Source organism: Podarcis tiliguerta (genome assembly GCF_965153285.1).
Source record: "Podarcis tiliguerta genome assembly, chromosome: 16".
Classification (NCBI taxonomy): Eukaryota; Metazoa; Chordata; class Lepidosauria; order Squamata; family Lacertidae; genus Podarcis; species Podarcis tiliguerta.
The window spans coordinates 29,460,742-29,483,057 of NC_139549.1; the positions used below are offsets into that span (position 1 = coordinate 29,460,742).

The 22,316-nt window shown below is 46.3% G+C and overlaps 1 protein-coding gene across 13 annotated transcripts in view; it reads right to left on the reverse strand.

Annotated features, from left to right (window-relative positions):
• HIC2 (HIC ZBTB transcriptional repressor 2) overlaps positions 1-22,316 on the reverse strand; it is a 137,151-nt gene that overhangs the window by 26,164 nt on the left and 88,671 nt on the right. For 5 of the 13 annotated variants that reach the window (XR_014506049.1, XM_083418310.1, XM_083418315.1 and 2 more), the window contains exon 3: positions 8,098-8,245. The exons of 4 other annotated variants lie outside the window; for them this stretch is intronic. The gene's annotated coding sequence lies outside the window, so the exon portion shown is untranslated. Of the gene's footprint in view, positions 1-6,093; positions 6,417-8,097; positions 8,246-22,316 lie in introns of those variants that run through there. 4 more of the 13 variants (XM_083418318.1, XM_083418320.1, XM_083418321.1 and 1 more) reach the window with 2 other exon arrangements.

Consider the following 22,316-nt stretch of genomic DNA (forward strand, 5'->3'; position numbering starts at 1 on the left):
ATTCAGGGCCTCCAAAGCAAAGATGGAAGGCACGTAACAAAGAAACGCTGCTGGAGGAGGATGGGCCTGGACGGGAGAACCACCTGGGAACCCCATGCAAGCACTTCTTAAGCTCCAAAATGGAAGGAGGGCAGGTTGCACATTTCACCAACCAAACCAACAACGCAGAGGAAGCGTAACTAGGACTCTTAAGGCTACATCCACACCATCTATTTGAAGCACTACTGTGCCACTTTAAGTAGTCATGGCTTCTCCCAAAGACTCCCGGGAACTGTAGTTCATGAAGGGTGCTGAGAGTTGTTGTTAAGAGACCATCATTCCCATGGGAAGGCAAACTAAGGCCCAGGGGCTGGATGCGGCCCAATTGCCTTCTAAATCTGGCCTGCGAACGGTCCGGGTTTTTACATGAGCGTGTTTTAACATGAGTAGAATGTATCCTTTTATTTAAAATGCATCTCTGGGTTATTTGTGGGGCCTGCCTGGTGTTTTTACATGAGTAGAATGTGTGCTTTTATTTAAAATGCGTCTGGCTGTTAAGTGTAAGGCTGGTAGTTAGGGAGCCCACCCAGTGATGGCTGTAGGCAGAGTTCCTGCATTGCAGGGGGTTGGACCAGATTCCTTCCAAGTGTACAATTCAATGAAAGATGAGCATTCTGTTTACAGGTACAGTTACCAGAGTAACCTGGGAAGAGGAACTGATTGTTAAAGCACTCTGGGAATTGTACCTCTTGGAGGAGAATAGGGGTCATGTGTGCTGACATTTATTTATTTTTTCATTTTTCTTCCTGTTATATTTGCAATTTGAAAAACCAGTAAGAAAAGAAGAAGTGGAGATGCAGAATATCACGCATAATCCTGGCCATTCCTTCAACCCACGTTGTATTCGTCTCAAGAGTTCCCCCAACCCCCGTCCTTTCCTGTTTCCAGTCCCAAACTACTTAAAAGGTTTTTTTAAATACCTAATGCCTAATAAACCATAGAAAACAATGCCCCAAAGAACAGCATGTTTCCATACCTGCTACTTACATTCAAAGCACTGGGTATTTCCCCACTATATGCACGTTTTTAGGGTTTGGGGGGAAAGATGGGCTCTGCATGTCCCATTAGGTACCAGAGATATACACTTTGGACGTTTTCTTGGGCAGGGTGGGAGTTTAAGTCTAGGCGTTGCGTCAAGAGGCGCTTGAGTGAAGCAAGCTGACATAGGGCAGTTGAGCAGAGCTGCCAGTTTCACTTAGGAAAGCCTGACTGTGGGTGGGAGAAATGGATACAGATGCTGAGAAACTCCATCCCAAGCTGGCTCCGCTCAAGATAAATATCTTAACGTGCAAAGAGAGAAAGCTACATCAACAACCCAGAAGAGAGGCAATTAAGCTCCACGCAAACAGGAAGCGAGGGAAAAGAGTGGCACGTTGCTTACAGAAACCTTCACAATCCCACGTTCAGCCTCCGGTTTAGATGGGTCAGCCAGAGGTAAGGGATGGGCAAACCTGTTAAACTTCAGTGTCTCATTTTCCCAGTCCAAAATTCAGTTTTCCACATTTCCACACCACTTTAAGAGGTTTTCCTTTTTTTCTTTTTAAAAAAATCAGAGGGGAAGACACACCTCCTTACCTCGGCTTTTGACACGTCAGGTGTGTATTATTAGGACCCACCTTATTTTTGTAACTGCAAGCTGTTTAAAACTTTTTAATGGTGTGTTTTAAAGTTGTAACCTGCCCTGGGATCTTAAGGTGAAGGGCAGGTAATTGATAATAATTTTGCCTTTTTTATACATTTTCATAACAGTGCATACTTAACAGCCACTAATAAATGCAGGGTTGTCTCCAATTAAGTTCTACTAAAATAAAACCAACTGAATGAACCTAAGTTCCACGCTCACCTTTGCTTTCAGCTTTCTAGGCACAGGTTTGGGCTTTCCAGGTTCATGTCCTAACGGTCCCCCACACCCCACCCAGTGCATTTCCTGGGAAAACCCTGTTTTACTGCTGAATTGGGGCAAACAGCAATCTGCGGAAAACGCTGTCTGATACAATTTATTGCTAAAATGCGGGTTTCCCCAGGGGAAAAGCACTGGGACCATAACAAAGGACAAACAAACAAAACACACTTGGACACAGGCTTGGGAAGCCCAGACCTGTGGCACAAAAGGAAGGGAGGATAACGCCTTAGTCACGTCCATTAACGTCCATGGGCCTAATTCTGAGAAGGGCTGGTTGCAGCTCAGAGACTCTAATTTACAATGCTGGGGGGCAGTGGCAGACACGGTGGGCTATTCTCCTTAGGCCCTGCTTGGGGGCTTTGCAGAGGGTTCTGCTTGCCCAGCAAGGCGACACTGTGTGATCTTGGCACTCTTCAAAAGGTTCCTGGTGCCTCCTCTCCCAGGGCCCTGATCTGACAGCAAAGGCAAAGTAATTAACAGAACAGAGAAGCCGGCAGAAGCATCCATAGCCTTGCTGCTGACGTTGCTATAGCAAAGCAGAGTTTCTTCTGCAAGCGCAGGCAAAATGCTGGACCTCAAGGCAGAGTCGGAGAATGCTCGTCTATTAAGATTACAGCAGAGCAGATAGAAGCCAGAGTTCGCATAAAGTTAGAGATTGCGGGTTGGGAGGGGGCGCACATCAGCCAGGTGTTTCCAGTGTTGGGGCTGCACTCCAAAAAGCGCTTTCTTCTTTTCAGAAAGTTATCTCATGCTTCTCTATCACAGCACACAACCCTACTGCTGCACAACAAATCATGCAACACTCATAAAACCACCACCCACGGACTTGCATGTACTCAAAAACAATCCCTCTCTCTAATGCAAACGCAGGTGGTGAGTACCAAAATAGGGCCACTGAGAAGGGATGAGGCGACTTCCAAGGTTTGAAGAAGTGCAAGAAAATAAAAGAATCCCCAAAATTCAACCCAACAAGAACTTGACAGGTTGGAATGCTGAGTGTCAGAACAGAAAGTCGAAACTATGAGAGATGGAATGGATTCTCTTGGGAGAGGTCCAAGACTGGTTGGCTGCAACTCCCAACTGAACCATTCCTGCTGGGAGGTGAGGACACACTGCAAAATTTTGTTGCAGAACACATCTGATTATCCCTCTGCAAGCATTTCACAGAGCTAAAATTTCAGTGTTCGTTTACACTGAGGATGGGGAAACTTTGTCCAGAACTGGGGAAGGTGCAATAGCTCTGCTTTGCATGCAGAAGGTCCCAGGTTCGACCCTCAGCATCCGCAGGTAGGACTGGGAGAGTGCCCTGCCTGAAACCCTGGAGAGTGGCTGTCAATCACTGTAGACAACACTGAGCTAGATGGACTCAGATCTAACTTGGAACAAGGCAGAGAAGAGTGGCCAAGTTGACCCAGAGTGAAACCAAATCTTAGGAGGAGCAGTTGAGGAAGTTGGGTATGTTTTAACTTGGGGGAGGTAAGGTGATATGACAGCCATCTTCAAATATCTGAAGGGGTGCCACGCGAACAAAGGAGCGAGCTTGTTTTCTGCTGCTCCAGAGGGAAGGACCTGAACCAATGTATTCAAATGACAAGAAAGGTGATTCTGCGTAAAAATCAGGAACAACTTTCTGACAGTAAGAGCTCTTTGACACTGGAACAGACTACCTGTGAAGGCGATGGACTCTCCTTCATTGGAGGTTTTTAGACAGAAGTTGGGTGGCCACCTGTCAGGGGTTTTTTAGCCGTGATTCCTGCATCGCAGGAGGCTGGGGTTGTTGACCCGTAAGGGTCCCTTTCCAAAGCTACAATTCCACGATTCTGCATTCCAGACACAAAAGTCGTCCCTCAATCTTTGCACAGCAAAACACCAAACAGCGAAGCAACGCCATGCAGCATGCCCAGGGTGAGCGAAGCCCGACAGCATCCCTCATTTTCAGAAGCAGGGGAAGGCTGAAGTGGCCGCCTGCCATGCAAGTTGCTGACTAAAGAAAAAAACACTGTGCCCACTATTTCTCTGCCAAATTATTTTGGCTCTGCTTCCCGTTCCCTGCATCCTCTTCTCCCTCCTGGAAAAGGAGAGTCACGTTGCGCTTACAGTGGTGCCCAGAACATTACAAAGATCAAGGCAAGGAATATGTGCCCAGAAGCAGGAGGAGAGGGGGGAAATAGAAAGGGATTCTCGTGCTTCGATGCCTGCAATGTTAAGCGGCATGCCTGTGCCCAGCAACTTAAGCAAACCCCCCAAAACCTGTCTGTTGTGCAGTCCTGTAGGGGAAAGGGGTGCAGCTTAGTGGCAGAGCATCTGCTGTGCATACAGAAGGTGCCGTGCTCAATCCTCAACGGCATGTCCAGCTGATAGAAGACCTCTGTCAGAAACCTTGGAGAGCCTCTGCTGGTTAATGTAGACTATTCTGAGATGGATGGACCAGTGATCTGACTTGGTATAAGGCAGTCCTAGATGAAGATAATAAGAGCCTGCTGGATCAGGCCAATGGCCCTTCTAGTCCAGCATCCTGTTCTCACAGTGGCCACCAGATGCCTGTGGGAAACCTCCAAGGAGGATCCTAGCACTCTCCCTTTCTGTGGTCTCCAGCCACTGGGATTCAGAAGCATAACTGCCTCTGACCATGGAGGCAAAGTATAACCATCATGCTAAAGGTAAAGGGACCCCTGACCATCAGGTCCAGTCGCGGCCGACTCTGGGGTTGCGGCGCTCATCTCGCTTTATTGGCCGAGGGAGCCGGCGTACAGCTTCCAGGTCATGTGGCCAGCATGACTAAGCCGCTTCTGGCGAACCAGAGCAGCGCACGGAAACGCCATTTACCTTGCCACCGGAGCGGTACCTATTTATCTACTTGCACTTTGATGTACTTTCGAACTGCTAGGTTGTCAGGAGTAGGGACCGAGCAATGGGAGCTCATCCCGTCGCGGAGATTCAAACCGCCGACTTTCTGATCAGCAAGTCCTAGGCTCTGTGGTCTAACCCACAGCGCCACCCGCATCCCTACCATCATGGCTAGTGTCCATCAATAGCCCTCTCCTCCTCAAGCCAGTGGGTCCACCTAGCCTGTCATCCTGTTCTCACCCTGGCCATCCAGATGCCCCCCTTGGAAACCTGAAAGTAGGACATGAGCATAACAGCACTCTCCCCACTTGTGATTCCCAGAAAATGACGTTCAGAGGCATAATGTGTAAATCTTAAGAGCTGAAGCATACATTACGTCAGTAAAGCATGCTTTTCTCTTTTTTCCCCAGAAAGAGCAGCTGTGTAAGGCCTTGGATGAGGGCATTTTGCTTCTTAGCTCTTTTGTTCCTGCACCGTTTCCTCGTCAACAATCCTCCATCCTTCTCCGAGCTGCTATTCCTGCCACCACCGCCACTCCCTAGTTGCTGCCAAGAGGACCTTCAAGGTGTGAGTCTCAGCGGGAAGAGATAACTTTCTCTGTGCATTATGAATCCAAGCCAGACTAGGGCGTCTATACCAATCTCCTTTTCTGCCGAAACAATTTTGGGAAACATAGCGGCCCTTGTGCTTTTAAAAATGCACACTTAAAATTGACATGGAGTTTGGCCCTCTTGAATGATTAGGTCAGCTATCATTGTTAAGCAGCTCATTTCAACAGCTCATTTCTTCTCGTGCAAGAAATTGCAACAGATTCTCCTTCACTGAGGATCCTTTTTGTGTGCACAATGGTACCTCTAGATACGAATGGGATCCGTTCCGGAGCCCCGTTCGCATCTAGAGGTAAACGTAACTAGTGACGGCACGTCTGCGCATGCGCGTGATGTCATTTGGAGCATCCGCGCATGTGCAAGCAGCGAAACCCAGAGGTAACGCGCTCCTTTACTTCTGGGTTGCCGAGGAGCGCAACTTGAACGCGCTCAACTCGAAGTGTATTTAACCCGAAGTATGACTGTACTAAAAATGCAGTGGGATTAAGAGACATGCTGGCCCAGTTTGCACATTGCAAAGCATAGTTAATAGTTTACCCTGAACACATTGATCTGGGCTGCTTTATTCAGAGTAGACCCATTGAAAATAATGAACATGGCTAAGGCCCACATCCAGATTTAAGACCTTTAGAGCCCCTATGCACTGATAGGATTATAATGCCCCCTCAAGTAATTTGAAATAAAAACAATACTAACCCATAAAATAAAACTGTGTAGTGGAAGTCTAAAAATAGTTCTGATTTTCCCCATGAAGACTATTTTGATGCTTCTTTTTGAAATGTCAAATCCTTAAAAATATGTATTAAAAAACCCTTCTTTCGTGCCCGTGCTTTGCTGGTGCCCTGAGCACTTGCTTAGTCTTGCTCATTGGGTAACCCAGCGCTGCTAAGGGCCTTTTTCATACCACTTTGAACAGTCACGGCTTCCTGCAAAAATTCTGGGAGCTGTAGTTTGTTAAGGGTGCCGAGAGTTGCTAGGAGATCCCTATTCCCCTCACAAAAGCTACAATTCTCACGAGTGGATTAATAATCCCATTCAATGGGAACTCTGAATTGTAGCTCTGTGAGGGAAATAGGGGTCTCCTAGCAACTCTCAGAGTGTTTAACAAACTACAGCTCCCAGAATTCTTTGGGGGGGGGGGGAGCCAAGACTATTTAAAGTGGCATCACAGCGCTTTCAATGTATGGTGTGAAGGTGGCCTAAGTTAGGCCCACCATTTTCAAATGGGTCTCTTCTGAGTAAAACTTGGTTGAATACCATTTGTGGTTGCGGAAGAAGCGCCAGGAGTAGATGAGCATGTGGAAGGACTGTGAGCTCAGTTCATACCCCCAAAACATAGCTGTCAACTTTCAGATTTGAAAATAAGGGATCAGCAGCCTTGAAAATAAGGGATCAGCAGCCTCACCTGTCCCGGGGACAGTCTACAGGATATCTAACAATCTGAGATAGCAGCGGGAAGCAGCGCTGGAATAAGGGGATTTCCCGCAAAAAAAAGGGGAGGTTGACAGCTATACCCCAAAACAAGTTCCTGAGCTAAGTAGGCACTGTGGACCTTAACATGTAAACACACACCTGAACCTGTTTTGCATCATGAGTAAAAACAAAGTAGATCCTGGAAGCTTGACATCTGATCACCATCTGCTCTACAACAGAGGTGGGGAGCCTCAGGCTCCGGGGGCCAAATGCAGCTCTCCAGGTCTCTCAATGTGGCCCTTGGAACCCTCTCCAGGCCACACCCCTCACTGGCTCTGCTTCACAGCCCCCTTGAGCTTTTGTGGGGTGACTGGAGTGTGCTCTTGGAACTGTGGCATTTTTTGCTTGTCTGGATGGGGGTTTTGAGCTCTAAGGCCAACTCTGAAGCAAATTCCTGCTCTGTAACCAACCCTTAGCATTTGTTTTTATCCTCTCTTCCATTTTATTTCTTAACTCCTTTTAGTGCTTCGTTTTGTTGCTTTAACTTATTGTTTTATCTCATTGTTTTATTGTTCTAACGGCCCTAAACTGTGAGAATGCATGAAGCTAGGCTGGGCTGAGCACTATGGATGTGGGATAGAGAGGGGTGTGTTAGAGGGTGCAGAACACTGTTTCTCAAACTTGGGATCCCCGGCTGCTGTTGGACTACAACTCCCATCATCCCTGACCACTGGTCCTGCTAGCTAGGGATGATGGGTGTTGTAGTCCAACAATACCCGGGGACCCAAGTTTGAGAAACACTGGTGTAGAAACTATCCTACTGCACAGAAGTAAAACAGATGCTCACTTTTGCCCCTAGCCCCGTTCACCACCAGCAATGTGGGCCTTGGAAGGCTGCTCAGAAGGGAACGCTGGAAAAAAAGGTTTCCCCATCCCACTCTGAACAGACGAACAGCAAGCCAACGACACATGGAAGCGCTATGCAAATGGAACAAAGGAGCATCTCAATGGAAGGAGGCCCCACGACACATGGGGGGCTCAGGGAGGGCAGACAGAAGCTCAACAAAGCCTTGAGACCTTCGCTCAGGTGAAGCAAGGGCATGCCAAGGGGAAAGAGAGGAAGAAGCAGGGCTAATTGGTGCAAAAGCTGCGTCAAAGAAGCGGGGTGTGGGGTGGAGGGAGAGAGAGAGAGAGAGGGAGGAAGAAGGAAGGCGGCCCCCTTGCTGCGTGAGTCGAGCCCCCGAGCATTTAAGAATAGCAGGCAAACCCTGCTTTGTTGCCGCTTACCATGCCAGGTACATTGGGCTAAAAGGCACCTCCTTCCAATGGTGCCCGTCGTGCCAGGTCCCTCCCAGGATGTTCCATTGAAATCACAACAGGCCATCAATAGAACGTAGCTGGTAGAGATGCTGAAGGAAGAACCAGCGGGGGATCACTGTTAAATGCAATTAAAAAATTGCAATCAAAATCGAAACGTCCATTCAAAAAAAAAATAAGAGAAGAGAAGAGAGAGACAGAGAGACAGAGAGAAATAAGAGACGACTGTCTAAGAAACCAGTCCAATATTGCTATAAAATCAGCAAAATAACCCATCGCGAGTCTCAGGGAAGGAAAAAGACTTGGGAGTTGGAGCAAGGGGCTATTATCTACCTTACCAAACCTATTCAACGTGGTCCTTGATGCAGCATATTCTCCAAGGGCTGCGTTTTGAGGGGATTATAGGAATGTGCTGCTGAGGGGGAAGTTGCAGACATGTGCTACCTTGACATATCACCGAAGGGGCTGTTGAACTTGGGATTGTATGCACAAATCAGGGTTTCATGCCACTGACGTTCTGGTTCTCTTATACACTAAACAAGGCCTTCGATCGGCCATCATGCCCCAAAATCTTCTGCTTCAACTCCTCTGCCTCTCCTCTCTCCCCTACCCCAACACCAATTTATCTCCCCTTAGCCCTAATTCTGCAGACTCTTCAGGATTTTTCAGTTGTAAGAGCAACACCCACCGTTTCAAGAGTATCTTGCAAACATTTGCCATTTCTTGAGTTAACAAGGACTGAACTTAGGCCCAGAAAACTGGCACGGCCATCTTTACCAGCCTGGTGCCCCTTCCAGATGTTTGGGACCACAGCTGGCCATTATATTTAAATCTTCTGAAGGACAACGATTTTGCAAAAGCTGCTCTATGTTATTTTTAAATGAACCAAAGCGTGCGATTCTCCCCTGCTTCTCACTCTCACACACATTTTGAACTCTCTCTGCCTAGTGATTTTGTACCGAATAATAATTCTGGGAGCAAGAGTCTCCTAAGGGTGCTGAAAGTTGTCAGCAGACCCCTATTCCCCACACAGAGCTGCAATTTCCAGAATTCCCGGTGAAGAGGGATTGATTGCTAAAAGAACTCTGGAAAATATATCTCTGTGAAGGGAGGAATGGTCTTCTAGCAACTCTCAGCAACCCGTAACAGACTACATCTCCCAGCATTCTTTGGGAGACCCCATGACTGTTTAAAGTGATACTGCTTTAAATGAATGGTGTCCCTAAGGCATTTTGCTACCCGAGACAAAGGATTTCCCATCACTTGTATCGCAGCTGACCTGACTGGCCGTTGAGAGTTTATAGGCCCAGCCACACTTACCTTTTGCCCCACTTTTTCTAGGCATGGGTCCATGCTTTAAAACTCTGTCTGAGGGGGTCCCCCCCCAACTTTCCTCAGGAAAACCTGCTCTTTAACGCTGAATTGGAACTAGGGCTTGGCAATATCTAGTTTTCAACATTGTTATATACCACCAGAAACATGACAATATACTGATATATCACGATGTCTGAAATAAGGATGGAGCTATGTAGAGGCATTGGCTGGCTTCATGGTTTTTCCCCACATTGCACAGCACACACACACCATGATTAGTGATAAATGGCCAGGTCAAAAATTATGAAACCGGTATCACAATATGAACTTCAAACCGGTTTTAGGATGATACATTGGAACAAATGGCAGTTCGGTTTTTCTGGGGATTGCTATTTGCTCTGATTCAGCAGTAAAGAGCAGTTTTAGCAGGGAGCAAACAAACGTCTAATAAATTATACAAACCCTGTTTATCCATCTACTACTATATTTCAGAAAGTTATTTATTTCTTTGCTATGCATTTGGACACCTCTTAAGATTTCAGAAATTTGGCACAATGTTTCCTGAGAACAAGTCTATGTTTGGATGCAGCCGGATGCCATTTTGAATAAAGATGGTGAATCTTTCAGAACTGCACTGATTTTAACCACTGGTTTCAAAGCTGGGTTTTTGTTTTGTTTTGGCTTCTTAGAATTCCCAAGCAACCCTGGGGACGAAGCTGCTAGTAATAGCTAGTGGGAATTATTAAATCCCAAGGAACAATACTCCCCCCCCCCCTTTTATGGCTCCCTGTCCCAACTTCCAAAAATCTCATTAGCCACTGAAGACAGCACTAGAGAGAGGTTATAATGAACACCTTTGTAGATAGCAAGGCACTGGATTAAGTGGGTGAAAAGCAGTACTAATGTAAACGTGCCACAAGGCTCTCCAGACTTGGGTAACTTGCTAGACTCATAAAACCTGTACAGAGTCAACGGACGGTGTTTTTATTGGACTGTTTGTGCAACCATCACCCAACTCGCCAAAACCAAACACCAGCAACATGCTCTCAGTAGGTCAGAGATTAAGAGAAATCCTGTTTGTAGACCTTCCTTCCCTTCCCAAAGAGAGTCTGGCAAGAGAGAACCCCGAAAGCTGAAAAAAAGACCATCAGTTAAAAATAGGTACCAGATTTAGGGCAGGAGACATATACTGGCTCGAGGGTTGGGGAAGATGTGTGCATTGCATAGTTCCCCACTAAGTTAAGCCATCCTTTGTTTTCAGTCTGCAGGCCAAAACTGCATCATGTTTAACATCTGGGTATATATGCATGACATCACCTTGCCAACAAAGGTCTGTATAGTTAAAGCTGTGGTTCTCCCAGTAGTGATGTATGGAAGTGAGAGCTGGACCATCAAGAAGGCTGATCACCAAAGAATGGATGCTTTTGAATTATGGTGCTGGAGGAGACTCTTGAGAGTCCCATGGACTGCAAGAAGATCAAACCTATCCATTCTGAAGGAAATCAGCCCCGAGTGCTCACTGGAAGGACAGATCCTGAAGCTGAGGCTCCAATACTTTGGCCACCTCATGAGAAGAGAAGACTCCCTGGAAAAGACCCTGATGTTGGGAAAGATGGAGGGCACAAGGAGAAGGGGACGGCAGAGGACGAGATGGTTGGACAGTGTTCTCGAAGCTACCAGCATGAGTTGGACCAAACTGCAGGAGGCAGTGGAAGACAGGAGTGCCTGGCGTGCTCTGGTCCATGGGGTCACAAAGAGTCGGACACGACTGAACGACTAAACAACAACATATATGCATGAATGGGCAGCATTTGCTGAAAGTATTCTGATATTATGGGGAAAGGGCTGTAGCTCAATGGTAAAGCTGCTTTACAAGCAGAATTCGGTTCCTAGGTTCAATCCCCAGAATCTCGAGATACGGCTGGGAGAGACCCTTGTTTGAAACCATGGAACAGTCTGATTCCATATAAGCCAGCATCCTATATTATCTCTCTGCCACGGGAAGGATTTGGGTTTTCAAAAACAGCTGCATATTAAAAATGACGAGGTCAGTGCCAGGATTCCTAATTACGCTTCTTAAAATTCTGGAGGAAGCACAAGTATGATTAGCGTGAATACTCCTAAGGACAGTGTGTGTCTTCCTGGTTAAGAGGGAATCGATTAAAAAAGCGCCTCTGTTTAATGGCAATTAAACGCTTCTGTTTTGCAACCCAAGGAGAATCTAATCAGTAAATGAGATTTCCACCATGGTGCCTCCCTCCTTGAAATCCATTCTTGGTTTTCCAGGCTTTTCTGAGTTGCTGTTTAATATATCTGCAGTCCCGAAAGTGCATGCCAACCTTGTTGTGACTACCCCTTTCTTCATCTGTCTCCTTGCTGCAAAAGCTGAACTACTTATGAAGCAGCCTGAAGATGATCTACTAGAGAGACTCCTGCACTGCAGGGGCTTGGCTTAGATGACCCTCGGGGTCTTGTCCAACTCTATGATTCTATGAAAGCAAAACTACATTTCCTTGCAGCTTCATTCTACAAGGACTTGAGCATCTCTGACAACATAATCTGCTCCTCGTCCTCCTCTCTATCTGGGACCTTCAGCATAAGAACATAAGATGAGTGCTGCTGGATGAGGCAAATGGCCCATCTAAATTCAGCCTTCTGTTCTCACAGTGACCAACCAGATGCTTATGGGAAGCCCACAAAGCAGGATATGAGCGCAGCAACACTCTTGCGCCTGCTGTTTTCCAGCAACTGGCATTCAGAAGCACTCCTGTCCGGATAGAGGAGGTAGGACAAACCCACTGGTGAGCAACTACTGATGGGCTTATCTCCAATGAGGTTGTCGAAACATCTTGGTTAATTGGTTAAGGAGTACAACAAAGCTGTACAGTGGTACCTCGGGTTACAGACCCTTCAGGTTACAGACTCCGTTAACCCAGAAATAGTACCTCAGGTTAAGAACTTTGCTTCAGGATGAGAACAGAAATCATGCTGCAGCGGTGCGACGGCAGCAGGAGGCCCCATTAGCTAAAGTGGTGCTTCAGGTTAAGAACAGTTTCAGGTTAAGAACAGACTTCCGGAACGAATTAAGTTCTTAACCCAAGGTATCACTGTATATTGTCTCCCTGCTTATTTAAATTACATGCAGAATTCATCATGTGAAGGCTGGACTGGATGAATCCCAAGCCGGAATTAAGATTGCTGGAAGAAATATCAACAACCTCAGATATGCAGAAGACACAACCCTGATGACAGAAAGTGAAGAGGAATCAAAGAACCTCTTAATGAGGGTGAAAGAGGAGAGCGCAAAATACGGTCTGAAGCTCAACATCAAAAAAACTAAGATCATGGCCACTGGTCCCATCACCTTCTGGCAAATAGAAGGGGAAGAAATGGAGGCAGTGAGAGGTTTTACTTTCTTGGGCTCCATGATCACTGCAGATGGTGACAGCAGCCACGAAATTAAAAGACACCTGCTTCTTGGGAGAAAAGTGATGACAAACCTAGACAGCACCTTAAAGAGCAGAGACATCACCTTGCCGACAAAGATCCGTATAGTTAAAACTATGGTTTTGCCAGTAGTGATGTATGGAAGTGAGAGCTGGACCAGAAAGAAGGCTGATCGCTGAAGAATTGATGCTTTTGAATTATGGCATGGCACTGGAGGAGACTCTTGAGAGTCCCATGGACTGCAAGAAGATCAAATCTCTCCATTCTGAAGGAAATTCAGCCCTGAGTGCTCACTGGAAGGACAGATCCTGAAGCTGAGGCTCCAATACTCTTTAAGTCATTTTCTGGATCTATTTTGACACGCGTTTTCAAAACCCAAGGAGAGAAATGGAATATCCAAAGAGGAACTTCAGGTTCTCTCTTCAGACCTTTGAAAAACAACAACACACCACAATATTCAAAACACCCAGTGGGTCTTATTTCAACATTCACACCATTGCTCAACTTAAAAACAAAAAAGTCTGAGCACTGCATTTCAGAAAGGGGTGGTAGCAGTTTCTGGTTAGTAATAAAAACACAAAAAACTACCTTGGAGGACACAATCTTTTTTTAAAAAAAAAAGTTATGCCATAGCATTTTGCGAACTCTTGTCTTAAAACATGTCGGGCTGCTTCCCTATTTAATTCTCCTGCTAAGATCCAAACACAAACTAAAAACTAAGAAAACCAGCTGCTTCAGAATGGCTCCATGCAGCTACTGTGACTTCACATAAGCAAGCCACAAATGCATACAGTGGTAACTCCAAAGTCGAACAGAATCCATTCTGGAATTCTGTCCGACCTTCAAAACGTTCGGAAACCAAGGTGCGGCTTCCGATTGGCTGCAGGAAGCTCCTGCAGCCAATCGGAATCCGCAGAAGTCGTGTCGGATGTTCGGCTTCCAAAGAACGTTCGCAAACTGGGATAACCACTTCTGGTTTCCGATTGCTGGGGAGCCTAAATGTTTGGCTCCCAAAGCGTTTGACCAACCAAGGTACAACTGTAATGGCTAAAAATATTTGGCTTCAGATCTTTGCCAAACGGGCAGAAGTTGGGAAGGTGGAGCCAGAAGCCCTCTCCCCCCTGGAGGCTGCAAGCCCTAGGAAGGGATGAGCCACATAGGAGTGGGATTGGGGCCAGGAGACTCGCCCTGCACCAGGAGGGTTGCCATGTTTGGGTCTGATGCTGGAATCAAGGAGGAAAGCAACAGGGATGGGCTGGTGGCGGCTGCATCACAGAGAGTTCGGAGCGAGCGACTTCCTCTGATGAAGGATGGCAGTCTCTGTCTTCAGATGTGTTCCATATTTACATTTACATTTACGTATATAAGCTAAACAAGCTATAGCTTTGGGTAAGGTTACAAGATGTCCCCGTTTCCTGGGGACAGCCCTTGGATTTACAAATCAGTCCCCATACAAAATCCACTGAAGTTGAAAAGTGTTCCCGGATTCATTCCCTGATGGTTGGGGAGGATTCTCGGAGCGGTCCTGCTCCAACAAGCTCTGACACAACGGTCTCACTTATCTTTCGCAGCCCTGAACCCTCGACCGGCTGCCCCTGTAGCCTCCGGTTTGGGCCTGCTCGATTCAGGGGGTCATGACTAGGGATAATGAGAGAATTCGGTTCTTTCACAGGCCAAAAGATTTTTAAGCATACTTGGTATTCAAAGATCAGACCACAAAAGAAAGAAAGAAAACAACAACTGTTGGAATAAACTCTCGTTTTCCATTGCAAGGAGGGAAGAGGTATTACCGAAATCTAGGCGGCTTTTTAGATAAGAGGTCGCAGATTCTGATAAAAAGCCCCAGCCCCAGTTGGGATGTTATCATATCCAGCTATTTAATTAACCTCTCTTAAAAATAGGAGCGTATTTTGCTACAGGAAGCAGAGGCAAGCAAATAAGGAGAGGGAAATAAAAGAACTCAAGGGAGACCTTTCATTATACCACAAAGTTTTCCCCTGCTCTGATATGTATTATTCACTGATTCCATCCTGCCCCTTTGTTTAAACAAAGTGCAATCTCAGGAAACCCAGCTTAAAAGAGGCTTAGCAAACACTGTGCCCCCCTCAAAAAAGAAGTAGTTATAATTACACTGAAATAATTAGAATATTCACAAAAACCTCTCACTGAATACAACTCAGCATGTGGCAGTGGAGGATTAAGTATTCACCAAGTTTTCAATCTTGCGCAGAGATATCAAAGCACCTTTCCTACGAAATCGCTAAATGTTTCTTACAGGACTTGCGCAACAGGAGGCAATGTATGGATCTGAATACACAAGACGCCTCTTTGAAAAGCATTTTGGAGCAAGTGAGTTTGTTCTGGAGCAAGTGCCGCGTCCATGAAAATGGAGGGCTTGCAGTGGAAGCAGGCCACCGTAATCTGCCGCCATCATTCAAAACCCTACTGAAGGCTCCTAGAACCCCAGCTTCTGTAAAGTCGACATATGCAAGCTTCTAGACCTCATGGTGGCATCAGACTTTTTATAAAACACATACACACACACAAATACCGTATTTTTCGCTCTATAGGACGCACCAGACGACAAGGTGCACCTAATTTTTGGAGGAGGAAAACAAGAAAAAAAAAATTCTGAATCTCAGAAGCCAGAATAGCAAGACGGATCGCTGTGCAGTGAAAGCAGCAATCCCTCTTGCTGTTCTGGCTTCTGGGATAGCTGCGCAGCCTGCATTCGCTCCATAAGACGCACATACATTTCCCCTTATTTTTTAGGAGGGAAAAAGTGAGTCTTATAGAGCAAAAAATACGGTACTTTTAAGAAGTGGGGAACTAGAGCTTTCTTTTTTTAAAAGCACAACTGAATCCTGTTTCTCAACTTGTCAAGAGTTTGTAAATTCAGAAATTTAGAAGTTCCAGAGACTGCTACACCCCTTAAGAGAGGGCAACATAAGATTCTTATAGAAAGCGCCAAATCATATGCAACACACAATACAATCTTCCAAAGTCTTTTTTTTTAAAAAAAGCTAAGCAATTGCAGGAATATGAAGAATCGGCTCAGGGCAGGAGCCTTATGGGAAGGCTGTTTTAAGGTATCTATTTTGCGCTTGTTCTCGCCGCACCAAGCCCCAATGCAATTAGTGACCTGGAAGAGGGATCATTTTGATAGAGACAATAACACAGGAGGAAAGGATTAAAAACACCCACCCCCCTAATCCCCATCCCACAGCTGTTTTTAAGCTTACACACATACACCCTTCATGGATCTTATAGGTCAGGCATTATCTGACTCCAAGTGAACATTTTCATCAATTAGAGCTTGGCATCTGCCGCAAGGTAAAGAGGATATGCAAGTTAGTTACCCACACCTAAGATAAAAGGCTACATAAATGAGCCTCGTTAACCATGGTCAATCTTAACCACGGTTTAGGGCAGGGATAGCCAAAGTGTTGCCTTCTGAGTATTGTGCACTATGACTCCCAAGAAATCTGAAGTCAATGGACAGGGGTGATGTGAGTTGTAGTTTCGACAGCATCTAGGGTGAACCAGGTTGACTACCCCCGGTTTATGGAAACAGACCAGCTTCAGAATATCATGGTTTTCTGAACCATGGTTTTCTCATTTCGCTAAACCAGGGTGAGAAACCTGTGGCCCTCCAGATGCAATTCATGCGGCCCTTGGGAAACATCTCTGGACCCAGGAGATGGGATGACTTGGTGCAGATGCAACACTGTAAGGTCTTACGAGGCTTGGGACCCCAATACCTCACAGTCTGCCTCTGCCCATATAAGCTGCCCCCAGACCTTGCAAGCAACACCTGAGGGCCTTTCTTCATGTGTCCCTTCCTCCAGGGGTCTGGAGGGTGGCAACACAAGACGGGTCCTTTTGCGTGGTGGCTCCCCACTTGTGGAATGCTCTCCCGTACGGAGGCTCGCCTCGCACCATCATTACACGAGTCAAAAACGTTTCTTTTTCATTGGGCTTTTGAGTGGGTGGGGCGTTTTAGCCCTGCCCATTAAAAATAGAAATGTGTTTTTAGATTTTTCTATGCTTTGTTCTATGCTAGTTTTAATGTATGTGTTCACTTCTTTGGAGTTACAGTGGTACCTCGGGTTACATACGCTTCAGGTTACAGACTCCGCTAACCCAGAAATAGTACCTCGGGTTAAGAACTTTGCTTCAGGATGAGAACAGAAATCGTGTGGCGGCGGCGTGGCGGCAGCAGGAGGCCCCATTAGCGAAAGTGGTGCTTCAGGTTAAGAACAGTTTCAGGTTAAGAACGGACCTCCGGAACGAATTAAGTACTTAACCTGAGGCACCACTGTATTTGGCTTTTTAAAAAGATGACAGATAAATTTAACAAACAAACTAGGGTTTTAGTGTTACATCTGGTGTGGTGAACCACACTAGATGGCAACTCCCATCATGCCTGGGGAAGTTGAGAGTAGAAGATCACTGGGCCCACAGGATCTCCTCCAAAACGCAGCTCAGACTGACCTCAACAAAGCACAAGTTAATAATAATAATAATAATAACAACAACAGAAGCAAAAGATTCCAATTGCCTCTTCACAAACACATCAGAGGATAGCTCTCAAGTCTGCAGCAGAGAACTAAAAGTCCTAAGCAACATGGCCACCTTCTGCTTCCAGCAATCCTATGCAGTCCGCAGAACTGCAGCTCTGTGAGGGGAATGGCGTCTCCTAACAGCTCTTAGCACCCTACAGTTCCCAGGATTTTTTCGGAAGGGGGAGCCATGACTGCTTAAAGTCACATGATACCACTTCGAATGTAGAGCGCAGACTGGAGTCCTGGACTAGGTGCCTTGAAATCTTCTAAACCCACATTCGCGCTGAGCCACAAAACTGAGGCCTTCCATTCTCTGGGCAATAAATAAACCCTGCGTAACTTGGCGGATACAGTTGCACAGAAGGGGCATGATTGTGGGGTTTTGTATGTCACTGGTTTTATGTACCTTTGGGGGCAATGGAAATCTGTCTTGAGGGCCTTAGCTGCATATTTTTATCTATACAGTGGTACCTCGGGTTAAGAACTTAATTCGTTCTGGAGGTCCGTTCTTAACCTGAAACTGTTCTTAAGCTGAGGTACCACTTTAGTTAATGGGGTCTCCTGCCGCCGCGCGACTTCTGTTCTCATCCTGAAGCAAAGTTCTTAACCCAAGGTACTATTTCTGGGTTAGCGGAGTCTGTAACCTGAAGCATCTGTAACCTGAAGCGTAGGTAACCCGAGGTACCACTGTATTTGGTTGGGCCCTGTTGTTACTGAATCCCTGCTTCTACTACTACTACAGTGGTACCTTGGTTTACAAACTTAATCCGTTCTGGAAGTCTGTTCTTAAACCAAAGCGTTCTTAAACCAAGGCATGCTTTCCCATAGAAAGCAATGCAAAATGGATTAATCTGTTTCAGACTTTTAAAAACAACCCGTAAAACAGCAATTTAACATGAATTTTACCATGGGTGTGCTTTCCCATAGCAGTGGGGGGCTCAGTTTACGAATGGAACACACTCAACATGTTCTGCTTCCAAGGCAAAGTTCACAAACCAAAACACCTACTTCCGGGTTTGCAGCGTTCTTAATCCAAGTTGTTCATAAACTAAGCTGTTCTGAAACTAAGGTACCACTGTACTACTATTTATTGAATATATATACCACCCTATATCCCAAGGTCTCAGAGGGGTTCACAGAAAAGATCAACATAAAAACAACAATATATATAATCAAAATAAAAAAACCCAGTAACCCCCCCCCCCAAAAGAGAGCCACATTTTTAAAAGGGCACAGGACAGTTTTACTGATTTTTATCTCCCATTTCCCCAACATTTATTGTCTTCGTGCTGCATTTTTGCACGTTGCTCAGCTATCTTGAAATATTAAGCAGTTTAAAAGCATTTCTAGATAAAATAAATATTCAGTCATGCACGGCAGAGTTCTGCAACCTCGACAGATACTGTTGGACTACAACTCCCATCATCCATGACCACTGGGAATAGCTGGCTATGGATGATGGGAGTTGTAGTCCAACGCCATCTGGGGACTCAAGATGGACGGACGCTGCTGTAACACGGTGACTTGAAATGGCATCGAGGGCAAGATTTGAGGCTGGAGCAGCTACAGAATTTTGTCAAAAGGGGACTACCCCCCCCCCCCCGGTCGTGCCACAGTCAGGGTTGCTGCTGGCAGGCCAAACTGGTTTGGCCGCTGTGACAAAGTAGGAACGAGCTTACAGATGGCATTTAAGTTTCTATGAAGGTATTTAGGAGTTGACTTTTGGGGGCTTTTCAGTCCCGTGATCACAGTAAACACACCGGTTAAGCTGATTACATCAAAACTGATTCGTTAGCCCATTGTAGGCTTACAAAAATAAAATAAAAAAACCCCAACAGCTCTAGACTCTCAAGAATGTGCCAAAAGATGACAACACTATTAAAGCAAATAGAAACTGCGACTGATCTCCATTACGTCTGGGCAGGGTAGGGCATGAGTCTAGGCAAAACACAATAAAAATGAAAGGGTTGTAAGAATATAAAGAAGGTTGTAATTGCACGAGGAGTGGTATGCTAAAAATGAAATGTTAGTGCTTACAGGAAATAAAAGAGTATGCGATATACTTGGTGTGACAGTACTTTGTTGTATATTATAGGATATTACTATCAAGTTCTGTGTAGGATTGGTGTGTATATGTGTGTATATACAGAGGACCACTGGACGGTTAAGTCCAGTCAAAGGTGACTCTGGGGTTGCAGTGCTCATCTCGCTTTCAGGCCGAGGGAGCCGGCGTTTGTCCACAGACAGCTTTCCGGGTCATGTGGCCAGCAGGACTAAACCTTTTCTGGCACGACAAGACACCGTGACGGAAACCAGAGCGCACGGAAACGCCGTTTACCTTCCCGCCGGAGCGGTACCTATTTATCTACTTGCACTGGTGTGCTTTCAAACTGCTAGGTTGGCAGGAGCAGGGACTGAGCAACGGGAGCTCACCCCGTCGCGGGGATTTGAACCGCCGACCTTCTGATCGGCAAGTCCTAGGCTCTGTGGTTTAACCCACAGTGCCACCCGCGTCCCCTACAACTCCTTTATGCTTCCCCCAATCAAATTCCTTGGTTCCCAAGGCATCCAACAGCCACAACCCAACAGGTGCTGCCCCTTGAAATATACCGAGAGGCACAATTGCATCCTGTGGACTCTGTAGGAAGGATTAGGTTAGGACCCTGGCACACCAGCTGGAGCTCACCCCACAGGGGTATCTGATAACTGCCCTCAAAAGGGAAGTTATTTTCAAAAGCCTACACTGGCCTGAGGCTTTAGAAATGTTTCAGGCAGAGAACATTTGTGCTCCAGTAGCCTCTCTCTTTCTTTCTCTCTCACACACAAACACACTCATGAAGAAGCAAAGTTTGGACCGGACATGCTGTCTCCGTGGGAGCCAACTGTGGAGTGTGATAAGAAAAGAAAGGATTTAATGCAGAAAGGTATCTAAGGCCATTGTTTGCAATGGACCAGCTTGGTTTAATAAAGTTCCCTGAATTACCGTATTTTTCGCTCTATAGGACGCACTTTTTCCCCTTCAAAAATGAAGGGGAAATGTGTGTGCGTCCTATGGAGCGAAGACGCCATAGCCCCGCGACCCTCTCCCGGCTGGAGAGGTGACACGCGGCTATGGCAGGAGCCTCTTTAGACGCGCGCCACCTCTTCAGCTGGGAGAGCGTGCGCGGGGCTAAAGAAGCCATAACCCTGCGACCCTCTCCTGGCTGGAGAAGTGACGTGCGACTATGGCAGCAGCATCTCCACTGCGCCTTTCCGCTGCTCCCTTACCTGCTCTTTGGGGCTGGTGGTGGGCTTCCCCCCGCCAGCCCCAAAGAGCAGGTTGAAAGGAACCTGAAGCCTGGAGAGCGAGAGGGGTCGGTGCGCACCGACCCCTCTCGCTCTCCAGGCTTCCAAGGTAGCCGCCTGAACGCACCTTAAACGGCACCTTGTTTTAGAGTGGCAAAACAAGAGGGGGAAAATTCTCCCTCTCTCTGCGCAGCGCCTCCTGCCGCTTCGCTGAAGGGGCGCTGGGCAGAGAGGGGGAGAATTTTTTTTTCTTGTTCTCCCCCCTCTAAAACAAAGTGCGTCCTATGGTGCGAAAAATATGGTAGTTTTTTGAAAATATCTGAACTAACCCCCTTGGAAGCAGTTCCCGTAATTGCTGGGTGAACTAGATGTAAATTAAGTTCATTCCGGGGTAATTTCCAGTTCATCTTCCAACTTCTTACATTTTTAAAAAAATTATAAACTCTTTGGGTCTTGAAGCTTAGCCATCTTAATTGCAGGGGGATCAAAACCATTCACAAACCCCTGTGTTTGCGTGTTTCGATGTCTTCTTTAGGTGTATTTTATACTTCAGCACAGCACGCATGGAACGTTTGTAAAAGTGCTGGAAAAAGGATTGCTGAGCGTCATTTGGATAAACGTGAACTGAACGTAAACCAAGCATGTCTGTTGAACTGGAATCAGATCTTTTTGGGACACACTGAACTGGAATGAGATTCTTTTTAAAAACGAACTTTCTAAGCTCTGCCAAAGATAAAACAAGAGTTCTCTACAAGAGTTCACTAGGACAAAAAGGGGGGGGGCATTCACACAACCATTTATTCCATTTCCCCCAACATTTCCTTAATGGTTAATTTCCACATTACATTTGAGCTCTCACACGACGTAGAAGCCACTTCTGGAAAACTAATGAAACATAGCCCACGTTTGATGCTCAATGTTATTTGATTCCAGGAAAATTGTGAAAGTAACCGACAAACATTGGGGTGGTACAGTTCTTTCCTGTGGTTTTCAATTGGGGGTGGGGGTGGAGAAAGAGAGACAATCATGTGTGGAAAGAGGGGGCGAGAAGCAACATCGCCCAGTGACTTTCTTTGTTGTGTTATGCCACATCCACTGGTGAGCAAGAAATTTAGAATGACATGCTGGTATAGCGGTCAAAAAGCCTTTTCCATCACAACAACAGGAACCGCAGTGCGTAGGGATCATTAGAAAAAGAGACAGAAGCACTAAAATCATGGGGGGGGGGGACTAGTGCAATATTCCCCACCTCTGAAGGCACCCGAGAGAAATGGAAACCTTGGGAGTTGAGTAGCAGTTTTCCCAGTATGTTTCCGAGCACAATTCAAAGTGTTGGTGCTGACCTTTAAAGCCCTAAACGGCCTCGGTCCTGTATACCTGAAGGAACGTCTCCACCCCCATCGTTCTGCCCGGACATGGAAATCCAGCTCTGAGGGCCTTCTGGCGCTTCCCTCATTGCGAGAAGTGAGATTACAGGGAACCAGACAGAGGGCCTTCTCGGTAGTGGCGCCCGCCCTGTGGAACACCCTCCCTTCAGATGTGAAGGAACTAAGCAGCTATCTTCTCTTTAAAAGACAT